This window comes from Bos mutus, chromosome 28, assembly GCF_027580195.1.
Source record: "Bos mutus isolate GX-2022 chromosome 28, NWIPB_WYAK_1.1, whole genome shotgun sequence".
NCBI classification, from domain to species: domain Eukaryota; kingdom Metazoa; phylum Chordata; class Mammalia; order Artiodactyla; family Bovidae; genus Bos; species Bos mutus.
The window spans coordinates 14184201-14198496 of NC_091644.1; positions in this window are offsets into that span (position 1 = coordinate 14184201).

Below are 14296 nucleotides of genomic sequence, written 5' to 3' on the forward strand. Positions count from 1 at the left end.
ACTGAAGAATAGCTTAACTGTTTGGACATGTTATGCATCTATTACCCAACTGTCAATCTTGTAATGTTTGCTGTATGACTACATCTTTGGGGAAATGAATGCCAAATGAAAATTTACCCTCCTCTATTTCTCTTTTTATTCTCTTTGGGCTCTTTCTGATGATTTGTTAGCCTGCTTCACTTTATTCCACAAGCTCAAGTCAGTCACATAACCAAAATTAACAACCAAGACCCAGGATAGGAGCAAATGTTTACTGATGGAGGTATCTGTCCTCTTTGAAACATTTATCCTTTTTGTCAGCAACCACCTATCATAAACATGACTGTTAATCCGGCTGCAGTAATAAAGAACACACAATGATGGGACGGATCCCATCAGTCCCAACAATACTGATCAGTCTCGTATTTCTAAATTCTACTTCTAATTCTTGGTATACTTTTACTAAATACCCACTCTACTTTTACTGTAAAATCTCATTTGGTCATCTAAGACAGAAGTTTTGGATAAGAGTGAAGTGGACTTCTGTCCTGTTTTTGATGGAGAACCAAACAAGGTCCGTGAGAGGTGCTTAATAAACTACATGCAGACTAAACAAGTACGGGTGGGATTTCTCTAGTGGTCCGTGGCTAAGGCTCTGGGCTTCCACTGCAGGGGGTGCAGGTTCACTCTCTGGTCTAGGAACCAGAATCCTACATGCCACAGCCAATGATGATAACAGTGCGCTGCAAGACTGTTCTGTTTTTCACCCTCCGTGTACATGCCGTGTGCCATATCATCATGCCACACAGGACCTCATAAGGACCGTGGGACGTGGACTGAAGTGACAGGGGCCAGTTCTGAACCTGAGCCCTGCACGGACATGCATCTCCTCTGTGAGCCTCCGACATCTGAAATCAGAAAATGTGTTGGTTCCAGACAAAAGAGACACAAGGAGAGCAGCGGACCAGGGCACAGACCTGTTACATGAAGCAGGGCTTCCCCAGTGCATCTGCAGTCTTGAGATGTAGCAATAACTACTCATCACCGAATGCCACCAGGTGTTGAATGATTTGTTGAGAGGAGCATTGTTGCTGTGACGGCTCACATGCAATAGATGGTGTAGCTGAGGTTATAGGGTCATGTTTGACCACCCTGAGCAAAACTGACCATGTATACAGGAAAAGTTTTTTAATTACAATGTGTTCTTTCAAGTTCCTTTAACATATCCTCTAAGAATCTCTCCCTGCCAGCTGAGGACTACATTTTGAAACAATAAAATATTTTGAAAATCTACAGCTTAATTTCTTATCCAATAAGTAGGATGAACCTTGACCTCACCTATCTCAAGTAATGACCTTTACTCTGGGGTCAGAGCACACACGGGCAGGAACTCAACAATAAGGAATGACACTTCCATCATCCCCCATCAGAGGAATTGTTAGCAAGTGCCCATTTCCTACCCACACTCTTCCCTGTGCTGGCCCTTAGGATGAATATGTTCTCTGCTTGGAAGGCCAGGAAGGCAACATCTCATGTTCTTCAGGAAGATAGAACAGTGATCTAAGTTGCCCAGTTGGGTTAGCATGATGAGATACCTCCAGCCACTCATCACCCCGCTTGCCTCCTGACCCACTGGTGCCCCACAAATGGGACACAAATGCAGACCATCCCCACAAGAGCCCAAATGCAGGAGGAAATTCTCTTCCAAAAGCACCTTGATGTGTCACCAAGGTGGCCTCTGCAGCGTGGCAATAAGAGCCACTGCCATTAAAGGCAAGTTTCCATTTTACATGCTCAGGCCTTCTGCGGCAGGATCCCACGATTCCCCCAGAAGCTTGATTTACCATCTTGTCGCCCTGTTTTTATAGGGCTTGATTCTGCAAATGGAACTGATGGAGACCTCAACCACAAGTCACTGAGTCCTCGGGTGTAACTGCAGATTTACAATGCCTATTGAGTCATTCTGTCACACTCATGTCTTCTCAGTGCGCCCCTGGAGGGGACTCCCTAAGGCTTCAGATGAGATCTATTAGCTGCTTCTCTATCCTCCCCCCCTACAAAAAAAAAGATGATTCTCCTCGTCCAAGCCCACTTTCCCTACCCGATAGCTGTCGATCCAAGAAGCCCTGTAAGGACCCAATGACTGATGGTGGGGACGAGACAGTCACATGTGGGAAAGCTCACCTGCAGGGTGGCTGATGAGGTATTGTGGGAGGAGGAAGAGGGGATGAGAAAGGGGAGAAAGAAGAGTGTCCTCTGAGTCACGTTGGTGAGATTTTCCACAGCTAATCACACACAAGATGGATTCACTGCTCACTGTGCTCTGCTTACTCATTTTCCATATTGTACTTTTCACTGATCCATCAGCCCGTCCCACCAAGGTCAAACGAAGGGAATGAGAGCATGCACACCACATGGAAATATAAGCAGAGTCACTCACCTTTTACATGGAGCCAATGAGCTCCTGAAATCACCATTTATGAAGATGGACCTGAGCAGACAGCAGGGGAGGGGGATTCAGTCCCAAACGGAGCACCCATGCTCTCCTTTCCTGTGCATGGAAGACAGATGGAGGCCACGCCCTAGCTTAAACCTAGGCGTGTGCAAGACTTTTAACCCATTATCAGAGTTGAAGTTCCACCTCTGTCCTTTTTAACAGAGTTGAAGAAGGTCTTTCAGACAGCATTTGAACAGATCTTAAATGAAGTGCATTGGACAAAGAACTGTTTCAAGCACCCTCTAGGATGCTTTAGGTTGCAAGTAACAGAATATGAAACAAACAAAAAAACTCACTTAAACAATAAGGGTTTATTATATAACACCAAAAGAAATACAAAGTAAGATGCTTTCTAAGGTCAAGTCACCAGTTCATGCTATCACCACGGACCCAGGTGCTGCCCATCTTTCTGCTCTACCACCCTCAACACAAAACCTCCCCTCATGGCTTCTGCAATTCCAGGCATCATATGTAGACACAACCACAATTAGTGAAGGCTCTCTCTTTACTATTGACCATAATAAGATCATATGCCCATGCCCAAACCAATCACAGAAGAGGAGAAAAGAGTTGCTAGGACCAATCATGGTTCACTCTGAGACAGGAGGAAGTGCTTTCCATGATAGATCAGGAAGTTCTTCACTGATAGGAAGGGATAACTACATGAACAGGGAGGGCTCTAAGAACAAGTATAAGGGAGGAGTAAGGTGGTCACTGGGGAGGTCACCAATTCGCCCCAGAACAGATTCCATTTCTACCACAAGATTTTGTACTCAGTATTCCCTCTACTTTTCCCACTGTCTTCATGTCTTCCCTCCTAACATATCTAACAAGTCTCTATTCAAATGTTAAGTTATGCAAGAGACCTTCTCTGACCACTTCATCTAATCATTCTCTACTCTCCAGTTTTCTACATAACACTGTATGTGTATATATGTGTATTTATTTACCATCTGCCTTTCCCCTCTAAGGGCTTCCCTTGTGGCTCCACTGGTAAAAAATTCATCTGCAATGAGGGAGACTTGGGTTCGATCCCTGGGTTGGAGAATGGAAAGGGGTAGCCTTAAATTGAAGAAAGTGGGGGAAACCACTAAATTTAAGGGACTAGATCTGATAGATAGAGTGCCTGATGAACTATGGATGGAGGTTCATGACATTGTACAGGAGACAGGGAGCAAGACCATCCCCAAGAAAAAGAAATGCAAAAAAGCAAAATGGCTATCTGAGTAGGCCTTACAAATAGCTATGAAAAGAAGAGAAGTGAAAAGCAAAGGAGAAAAGGAAAGATACACCCATTTGAATGCAGAGTTCCAAAGAAGAGCAAGGAGAGTTAACAAAGCCTTCCTCGATGATCAGTGCAAAGAAATAGAGGAAAACAATAGAATAGGAAAGACTAGAGATCTCCTCAGGAAAATCAGAGATACCAAGGGAACATTTCATGCAAAGATGGGCTCAATAAAGGACAGAAATGGTATGGACCTAACGGAAGCAGAAATATTAAGAAGAGGTGGCAAGAATACACAGAAGAACTGTACAAAAAAATCCTCATGACCCAGATAATCATGGTGGTGTGATCACTCACCAAGAACCAGACATCCTGGAATGTGAAGTCAAGTAGGCCTTAAGAAGCATCACTATGAACAAAGCTAGTGGAGGTTACAGAATTCCAGTTGAGCTATTTCAGATCCTAAAAGATGATGCTGTGAAAGTGCTGCACTCAATATGTCAGAAAATTTGGAAAACTCAGCAGTGGCCACGGGACTGGAAAAGGTCAGTTTTCATTCCAATCCCAAAGAAAGGCAATGTCAAAGAATGCTCAAACTATCACACAATTCCACTCATCTCACACGCTAGCAAAGTAATGTTTAAAATTCTCCAAGCCAGGCTTCAGCAATATGTGAACCGTGAACTTTCTGATGTTCAAGCTGGTTTTTGAAAAGGCAGAGGAACCAGAGATCAAATTGCCAACATCCACTGGATCATTGAAAAAGCAAGAGAGTTCCAGAAAAACATATATTTCTGCTTTACTGACTATGCCAAAGCCTTTGACTATGTGGATCACAATAAACTGTGGGAAATTCTGAAAGAGATGGGAATACCAGACCACCTGACCTGCCTCTTGAGAAATCGATATGCAGGTCAGGAAGCAACAGTTAGAACTGGACATGGAAAAACACACTGGTTCCAAATAGGAAAAGGAGTACGTAAAGGCTGTATATTGTCACCCTGCTTATTTAACTTCTATGCAGAGTACATCATGAGAAATGCTGGGCTGGAAGAAGCACAAGCTGGGATCAAGATTGCTGGGAGAAATATCAATAACCTCAGATATGCAGATGACACCATCCTTATGGCAGAAAATGAAAAAGAACTAAAGAGCCTCTTGGTGAAAGTGAAAGAGGAGAGTGAAAAAGTTGGCTTAAAGCGAAACATTCAGAAAACAAAGATCATGGCATCTGGTCCCATCACTTCATGGCAAATAGATGGGGAAACAGTGTCAGACTTTATTTTTGGGGGCTCCAAAATCACTGCAGATGGTGACTGCAGCCATGAAATTAAAAGATGCATACTCCTTGGAAGGAAAGTTATAACCAACCTAGACAGCATATTAAAAAGCAGAGACATTACTTTGCCAACAAAGGTCCGTCTAGTCAAGGCTATGGTTTTTCCAGTAGTGATGTATGGATGTGAGAGTTGGACTGTGAAGAACGCTGAGTGCCGAAGAATTGATGCTTTTGAACTGTGGTGTTGGAGAAGACTCTTGAGAGTCCCTTGGACTGCAAAGAGATCCAACCAGTCCATCCTAAAGGAGATCAGTCCTGGGTGTTCATTAGAAGGACTGATGCTGAAGCTGAAACTCCAATACTTTGGCTACCTCATGTGAAGAGCTGACTCATTGGAAAAAGACTCTGATGCTGGGAGGGATTGGGGGCAGGAGGAGAAGGGGACAACAGAGGATGAGATGGTTGGATGGCATCACTGACACAATGGACATGAGTTTGAGTGAACTCCGGGAGTTGGTGATGGACAGGGAGGCCTGGCGTGCTGCAGTCCATGGGGCCGCAAAGAGTCAGACACGACTGAGCGACTGAACTGAACTGAACCCACTCAAGCATTCTGGCCTGGAGAATTCCAGGCCAGACTGTATAGTCCATGGGGTCACAAGGAGCTGGACACGACTGAGCAGCTTTCACTGCTTTAGAACTATCGTATCTCAATGCCAGAAGAAACGTCTCCAAATGTTAAGCCATCGAGTAGTGAGGGAACCATTGCTGGGGACACACAGAGGTTTGGAGGCTGAGGGTCTCCGTGGCACCTACTAGAGTCAGAGTAACTCCACTGTTAAGGTTTTGCATCAGCTATTTTTTTTAAAGCAAGTTCTTCTGCAGATAGTTGAACTAGTCTAACTCCATTCCTCTCATAGAAAAGGATATTAAGGCTTAGATATGTCAAGTGACTAGCATCCTTCACAATTCTCTGCCCCATGGTGTTTTTCATATCCCTTTACTGGCAGCCACACCATCAGGCTCAGTTCTATCAGTGAGCTCAGACCCATGGGAGAAGGATAAGGAGGCTTTATCTTGTTCAGCTGAGCTTTATTCAACTTTTTAGGGTGTGACAGAGTGATGTGTTCGTGCTTACTAGCAGACAGTTGCATATCTACTGCCATTCACTTTCCCCAAATGCCTAGTCATGTAGAAAATGTCAGAAACTGCCCACTGGAGAGTGTTCTGCTACAAACTTCTTAGTACTGGTGAATTGAGGAATAGGTCTATAATGGTACACGTTCTACTGGTCCATTACTGGGAAGGTCAAAGCAATTCTGGAACTTGACTTTTTCAGTTTTAAAAAAGAATGTTGAGTGAGTCAAGACCTAAGAGTTCTTAGAGCTCTATCTAGTTTGGGTTCAAGGAAAACACAATGGAAAAGAGTAACATGAGTTTGTCACACTGAAATCACTGCTATTAGGAAATCATGTGGGGTTTGGATCATCAGGCTTCATGAGAGAAGTGAAATTTGAGCCCCCCCTTGAAGACAGGGGGCTTCCCTTGTGGCTCAGCTGGTAAAGAATTCACCTGCAATGAGGGAGACCTGGGTTCGATACCTGGGTAGGGAAGATCCCCTGGGGAAGGGAAAGGCTACCCACTCCAGTGTTCTGGCCCGGAGAATTCCATAGACTGTATAGTCTATGGGGTCGCAAAGAGTCGGAGACGACTGAGTGATTTTCACTTTCACTTTGAAAACAGGATTTAAATAAGCAGAGGAAAAATGGGGCGAGCATTCCATGAGGGGGATGGTATGAGAAAAAAGATGGGGGCAGGGAAACAGAAGAGTAAGGGGACTTGTTTCACCGGTGTGGTAGAGTAGAGAAGTAAGACTAATAATACTAATGACATTGAAATATTGCAATAACTTAATGAACTTATACTCTCTAAGGGTCTAGGAAAAAGTCACTCTTATAGGGCAGAACTGGTATTCTGAAATCACTTAAATCAAGTGTTCATAAACCAGGAATAGATGGATAGATGCACAGATGGATGAATGGAAGGGAGGAAGAAAAGGCAATTTAAATTTAATTTAAAAAATAATAACCAAATTGTCTTTGGGATTGACATATATACAATACTGATGCTGTGTATAAAATAGATAACTAATGAGAACCTACTTTACAGCACAGGGACGTCTACTCAATGCTCTATGGTGACCTAAATGGGAAGAAAATCCAAAAAAGAGGGGAGATATATATATATATATATACACACACACACATATATATATACACACACGTACAGCTGATTCACTTTGCTGTACAGCAGAAACTAACATACATTGTAAAGCAACGATACTCCAATAAAATTTTAAAATAATAGCAATAATAATAAAATTGTCATCAATTGAAAATTAGATCAAAGTTCATCACAGCTCTGTTTATACGGGGGGCTGGGGTGGGGAAGTAACCTACGCTGCCAACAATAAGGGACTTGCAAAGGAAACCTGGACAAATGAGCTGTGCCTCCAATAACCACGTTTCAGAAGGATTAAGACATGAGAATATGCTCAAAAACATATTGATACTGGCAAAAAACAATCAGGAAACGATTCTAGTTTTCAATTATGTAATGTGTACTTGTTTTTTTCTAAAAAGACTGAAACGTATACAACAAAATATTAGCAATGGTTAATTTCCGGGTGGTGAAATCACAGATAATTCTTTTCTTCAGAATTTTTTTTTCAAACTTTCTACAGTCAACATGTATTGTATGTAGGACTGGGCGGGGGGATTGAAATAAATTGAGAGGTATAAAACAAAACTGAGTGAGCCTTCTTTTGTTTATTGCTAATCTAACTTTAAGGTTCAAAAGTCAGGATATTTAGAGGGATGCATCAGAAATATCCAAATGAACTCCAAAGGGACACAGAGGGAAAGGTATCACGTCTGTGGCCCACCTCGCAGAATTCTTGGCAGAAATCTCACCCTATCCTCCTCTATCAGAATCTCTGAGGAGATGGGGCTCAGGCTCCTATAGCCTGCTTCTAGGAAGCGCAGGTGTAGTGATTCTTAGGACATGTGCTGAAAACCATGGAAGCCATAAAACTCAGAATAATGGCAAAAAGAAACCAATTCCCCTCAGTCTGCCTTTACCAATCAGGGATCCACATGAAAAAGGAGTTACCATTCTTCTTTTCCAAAAATTTCCCAGAGTTATCTCAGAGGTTCCAGCTTTTTTTAAATCACAAAAAGAAATCAGGACCCGCTATAACCTGTTGCCGTAAGCTGTATCTCCAGGCCACATGTGAGCCACCTTCAGTAAACTTAATTTTATCACTTGTCACATTTTTTTCAACCTTTGAAAAATTACTCAATACCAGGATTAATACGTGACATAATCTCCAAATGGTTAGTCAGCTCTGAGCTCCTATTATTCCAAAACGATGCCGGATACGCACCTCCCAGCGCTGCAGCTTCCAGGCAACCACAGCCTTTAGTCTGCACAAGCAATGAACACAAGGACAAATCTACTTTTAAATAGTGAAAAGACAGATAATTCATGCCATACGCGAAAACATGTCTCACGGACCTCTGTGCAACAGACAACTTATTAATTTCATCTTTTGAAAACTCTTATTCATCATTTCTACCAAGTCAACAGCCTTCTCCCAAAACCTTGCTTTAATTGTGAAGGCAGCTGACACTGAACTCTGGAGTCCTTCAAGGGCCAGAGGTTCTCAAACTCTGTTGCCACTTCATATGTTTTAGTCTTTGTGGAATTGGAGGAGAGAGATAGATGGGACTTCGGAAGTATGTCACAGAAAGAGATCTGCCTCAAAACTACATGTGTAGACATGTAAATTTGCATATTTAAGGGGGAAAACTGCAATATACAGCCAAAAAATGCAAAGACTATTTGTCTTCCCAGGCCATTTCTTTGAAAGGAGATGGAGGAAGAGAGGGAGGTAAAGAGGGAGGGGGAGAAAGATAAAAACTTTTTCATGGAAAGTGGATAAAGGAACTATGAGACCCAACAACACTGATTCTGAAATACAGGTTCCTTCAATGTATCTCAAAATAAAAAAGAGATTTCCTGTAAAGCCCCAGGTTCCTTGAATGTACCAGAAATATAGTGGCTTATCTTGTAACTGCCACACTTAAGGCTGGATTGCCTTAATTTTGGAATAAGTCACCTTTTCACTTTCCCAACAATTTGCATGTGTCTGTATGTAGGTTTCTTTTGGAATTTTCATTTCACAAATTCTTATCCAAGATTCCTAAATCAACTGGTCTCAGAAAATTATTTTCTTTATTCACACAAGGAAACAAAATCCTAAATATACATTTGAGTATGATATTCAATTACAGTAAATAGATTTACCTTCTATTGCTTCATATAATCACTGATGGCATTATATTTTTTAAAAAACCTCAAATAGCTTTTTTCTTACAGACACTTATTTTTTGAAATGATGATTTGTAAACTGTAAACCTACTGTAACATATGCAACACTATACATTGTTTTCTTAGGGGGGGAAGATAACATTTTTTTTCTTTCTCAGTTTTTTTCTTATTTTTTTTTAACTTGAATTTATTGTGGTAGAAACATTTCACATGAGATTCACCTTCTTAATAAATTCTTTTTTACCTAATATAACATATTTGGGGGCTGGGTTGGAGCATATTTTCCACTTTAAAGTAAAATGTGACAAGCATTAAATATTGAGTCCCTCATTAATATATACAGACGGGATAAAGGTAGAAAGCCACCAAGTTTTTCCTGCACAAAGAATTTCCTGCACATCCATTATCATCACTACCACAAGCCTTCATGAAACAATAGATCTCCTTCTAGAAACATCAGTCTCAAAAGGAGCAGGTAAATATTATTATTTACTACACTAAGGCAACAATAACTGATTAAGGTAAATTTAGTGGAAACATTAAAATGATGGCAGGAGAAGAAAATTTATTCTGCAGGAACACTGTGTGAACTTATTGGAAATAATCAGTCACTCAGTTTGAATTAAATGAGTGTGAGTGAATACAGTTGTGGGGAGGGTGGGGGGCGGTGGGCTTAGGAGGGACAGTAATAGAGGGAGGTTCAAAGAGAAAGCCTGGCACACACTAGCTGGAATCTACCAGGTCCCTCTGCCGAGGCTGGTAGGGAAATCTGCAAAATGCAAACAATCCTTGGGTGTTCAGGTAGCAGTAAGTAAATTGCTGTGGGAGCTGAGGGCGGCCATCCTTCAGCAAGCAATTCCTCTCTGTCTTTCATTCTGTTTGTCTGTGTTAAATTCCCCCTCTGCCCTCATCCATTCTCACATCCAGTTGCTCGCTTTGTCCATCCATCAATCCCCTCACTTTGTCAGTGCTGACTTCATCCCGGCGCTCGCCTTCGCCATCGTGGCGCAGCCATCCTGAGGCCGCGGGAGAGTCCCCGCCCGCTGCCTCCTCCCCGCTTCGCGTTCTGCTGACGGAGAGCCCGGCGGCTGCTTGTCGTTTTCTATTGCCCAGGCCAGCAAAAACACTAATACTCAACCTGATTCCTATCGTCCTGCTTTTCACCTTTTCTATTGCGGGGAAATGGAAGCGAGAAAGACGCAAGGAGAGAGAAACGGTGGGGAGGAAAGAAACGGAGTATTGGGGAGGGGGTGGATAGTGGAGAGAGATGTTTGCTGAATTTTCTAGAACAATTTGCACACCAGTCAGGTGGAGGCTCAATCCAGCTTCCTGTACTGCACATCAATAGAAATCACAGGGAGAAAATGTAGCACTAATTAAGGGTTGATAAGCTGTAGTCAAGTGCAGTTTAGGGGGAAAAAAAAAAAAAACAAACAGCAGACAGCCCAGGCCTGCGCAGCCACCACTCAGTACGGCACTTTTATCACTAGCTTAGGATGGAAATTCGGCAGTGCCCTGTTTATTTTTTTTAATGGTTTTACCTTCACAATCAAACAGACAGGCTGGGAGAAAAATATTAGATGATCATTTTTATTCAAAAGATCATTCGCAAAACATTTTGGGGGGAGCTTAGAAAAGAGGAAAATAGTTACCTAGCAACAAAACTATTTTAAAAAACATTCTTCTATTGCCTATTGCCTGATTGTGTGCTCCTAATTCAAAGGTGTATGAATTCAGAGCACCTGCCAAATTAATAAAATATTTCTTCCTTGAATTCTTAATTCTTCATTTTCCCTCCTTAACAAACTTTGCAATCAGCTGTAATTGGGATGATAAAGATTTAAAAAAAAAAAAAAAACACATTTCTTTAAATTTTACTTGGAGTGGGAAACACAATTTCACTTGAAATACAAGCAATAAAATTAGTAAAACTATGCATACAACCGTGTTTACAAATGACTTTACAGTAAAGGACCTCAGTGGGGTAGGTTTTTCTATATAGGGTTCTAAACAGTGAACTCTAACTGGTGGTAGTCATAACTAGCGTTTGGGAGGTCTTGCTACCTAAATGGCATTTTCATCTATGATATTTAACTCTTGCAACAATTCATTCTCCAGGGACTAGTGCCTGCTTTTTCAGAACTGAGAAAGCTGAGCCCCAGCATTTCAGTAGCTTTCCCCAAATCCTATCACAGCAAAGAAAGGGCAATGGGACTTAAAATTCCAACTCTGTCCAGCAGCTGGGTACATAACATCGTCTAGCCCCAAAGCTTCTTTCTAATTAAAGGAAAAAAAAAGCCTGAAAGATTCCCTGGGATAAAAATGACTGAACTGAATCAGTTTCTGTATTCAAAGTACAACCACAAAACATTGAGATTGACATTCTAATATATTATCCCAAATTCTTACTCAGGAAGGCTCTTCACTTTCTTATTGAATGAAATAGACCACCTTTGCAAACAAACCAAGAGAAGTTTCCAGAAGATGCTTAGAAATGACAGTGTCTTAGGAATAAACGTGCTGCCTTGCAAGACAGCAACTTTGAAGAGCTGAGCACTGGCTGTACATTTTAAGTTCTGTTGTGCAGGTTAGTAAACGCATCAAAGCACCCTGTGGTCACACTTCGTATCAGTGAGGATTTGGGAGGCAAGCTGCAAGTTACCACCCCAGGCAGGTGAAACCACAGGATGAAGAGCAGAGAGGAGCACGGGCAAGCCAGTGAGACCTCCCTGTGTTTCCATCTCACTCACTCTGCGATGTCACCACACATCGAACCCAAACCTTTGCCCACAGCTCCTGCCTCATTCCTTTTGTTTCTCCCACATGCCCAGATGGGCTTTGGCTGTGACAGAGAGACCAGGGGAAGGAAAAAAAAAAAAAGGCAGTAGCAAAAAAGTCTCCTCTGCCGTGCTACTATACACATCAGACATCTCTAATTAGACAGCAACAAAATTTTATTAATAGGATGGACATTATAGAATGAGCTTGTTATAAATGGGCCCTGTCAGGGCCTTATTCAGCTACCAAATGAGTATTCTCAGTTCAGTGCTCTCATCTGAGGCATCACGCCTAGTGCTGGATAACAAATGATTGCTATTAACCGTATTGTTAGTAATGATGGCTGAAAACAAACAAAAACCCATAAATAACAGTCTACAGAAAAATTAACCCATAAACTTGATAGATATCCAGCTGAGAAATAATAAATGACACTTTGGGGCCTGCTGGGAGAAGCTAGTGGTTTTTGTTTTCCTCTCTGTCATTAACACATTTTCTGTGCTAAAAATTAGATTCTGATATATAATTATCAACGCTCCCAGATATTAATTCTGCTATTGCTCCCTCGGTTTCTCTTCTGGCTGGGCTATAATGTTATTCACAGATTACTCTGAGAAAACACATCAAACACTTAACAGAACAGGTCAAAGTGACAAGCAGCTTCTGCTGACAACACCAACCTGCACTGTCTTCTTTTTTTTTTTTTAAACAGGGACACAAAACAAATTCCTCATATTAATTAACTAGGGTTTCCTTCCAGCCACAACAGGCCGGTACAGTGGGATGTGGGCTACACAAATTCCCCACTTCTCTAATGAAGGCAGCCAAGGGAAGCGAGGAGTGACAAAATTATCTTGCATTTATGGCATTCAAATCCACATTCATTAATGTCTTTCAGAGAGGAGGCAGGGTTCAAAACAACTTTCCAACTGCTGAACCTCTCTCACCTTACCTTCAGCCCCTTCCTCTTAAAGAGCTGCGTGGAAGGGCAAGGAAACACACACACACACACAATTAAGCAGGTAAGCATGAAACCTTTCTCAGAAGGAGCCAGAATTTCAATCCCAGAGCCTGAATTAGCACTGCCGCCGAGAAGGACTAACTTCCCTAACGTTACGACTTCTGCACAATTAATTGACCTTGACTGGAATACACTCTCACCTGTCAATGGCTTATATTTGTCAGGAAGCACCAAGAAAAGTGAAATTCACTAGGCTCCTCCATGGACCGACCCATATCCTATAAGCAGACAAAGACAAACACATATACACCCCACCCCCTCGCATTCTCATGCACACATCTCCTCATCACCAGGACTGACGTTATCAATTCAGGCTACTCTAAGAATTTCTTCTACTGCTATCTCTCTGAAAATATAATTGCAAAGAAAATAACTGGGGGAAACTTTATTTTTTTATTAAAACATTCAAGTGTCTGATTTAGAGAATGAATGTAATTGTTAAGTTTGGTTAAAAATAAAATGATGAAATTTAAGATGAAAGACTCAAAGCATGCCTGTGGGATGGGGGGTGGGTGTGTGGATGCAAATAGGTGAATACATAAGCAAGTATATGATCCATTCCCTAAGCCTGTCCTACTACAGGGAAAGAGAGGCAAGGACTTCCTATCCTTAAGTAAATTCCTTCCATAACAAGCTCCTTTTTCAGTTAGCACAACTGAACATAAAAACAGGAAAATTCTTTAAAATTATGCCATATGACCAAGCCTCTGAAATACAGAAACAAAAATAGGGGGGGATGCAGTATGGGGAGAATGACTACAGAAATGAGAGCACGGATGAAAATAAAGAATGCTCAGAGCTGCTACTGCGTGAAAAGCAGAAAAATGTGCTACCCATTTAGAAAACCTTGCTAATTTCAAACAGTGGTGAGATGCTCTCTCTTTCCTCTCAAGCTCCATCAAGGACTTAGGCCAGCCAATCACCTAAATAATATTTTTGAGATGGCATTTAAAAAACAAACAAATGCTCTCCCATCTCGCATGTGGTGTTTTTAACCCCCACACCTCATCCCCGTGATCCCACTGCCTTGATGACAGCAGCCTCGACTGCAAACCCCTCGCCTCGCATGCACTCCATTTTCTCAGTATCTGACATCGCAATATTAAATAACTATAAAACTAGAAA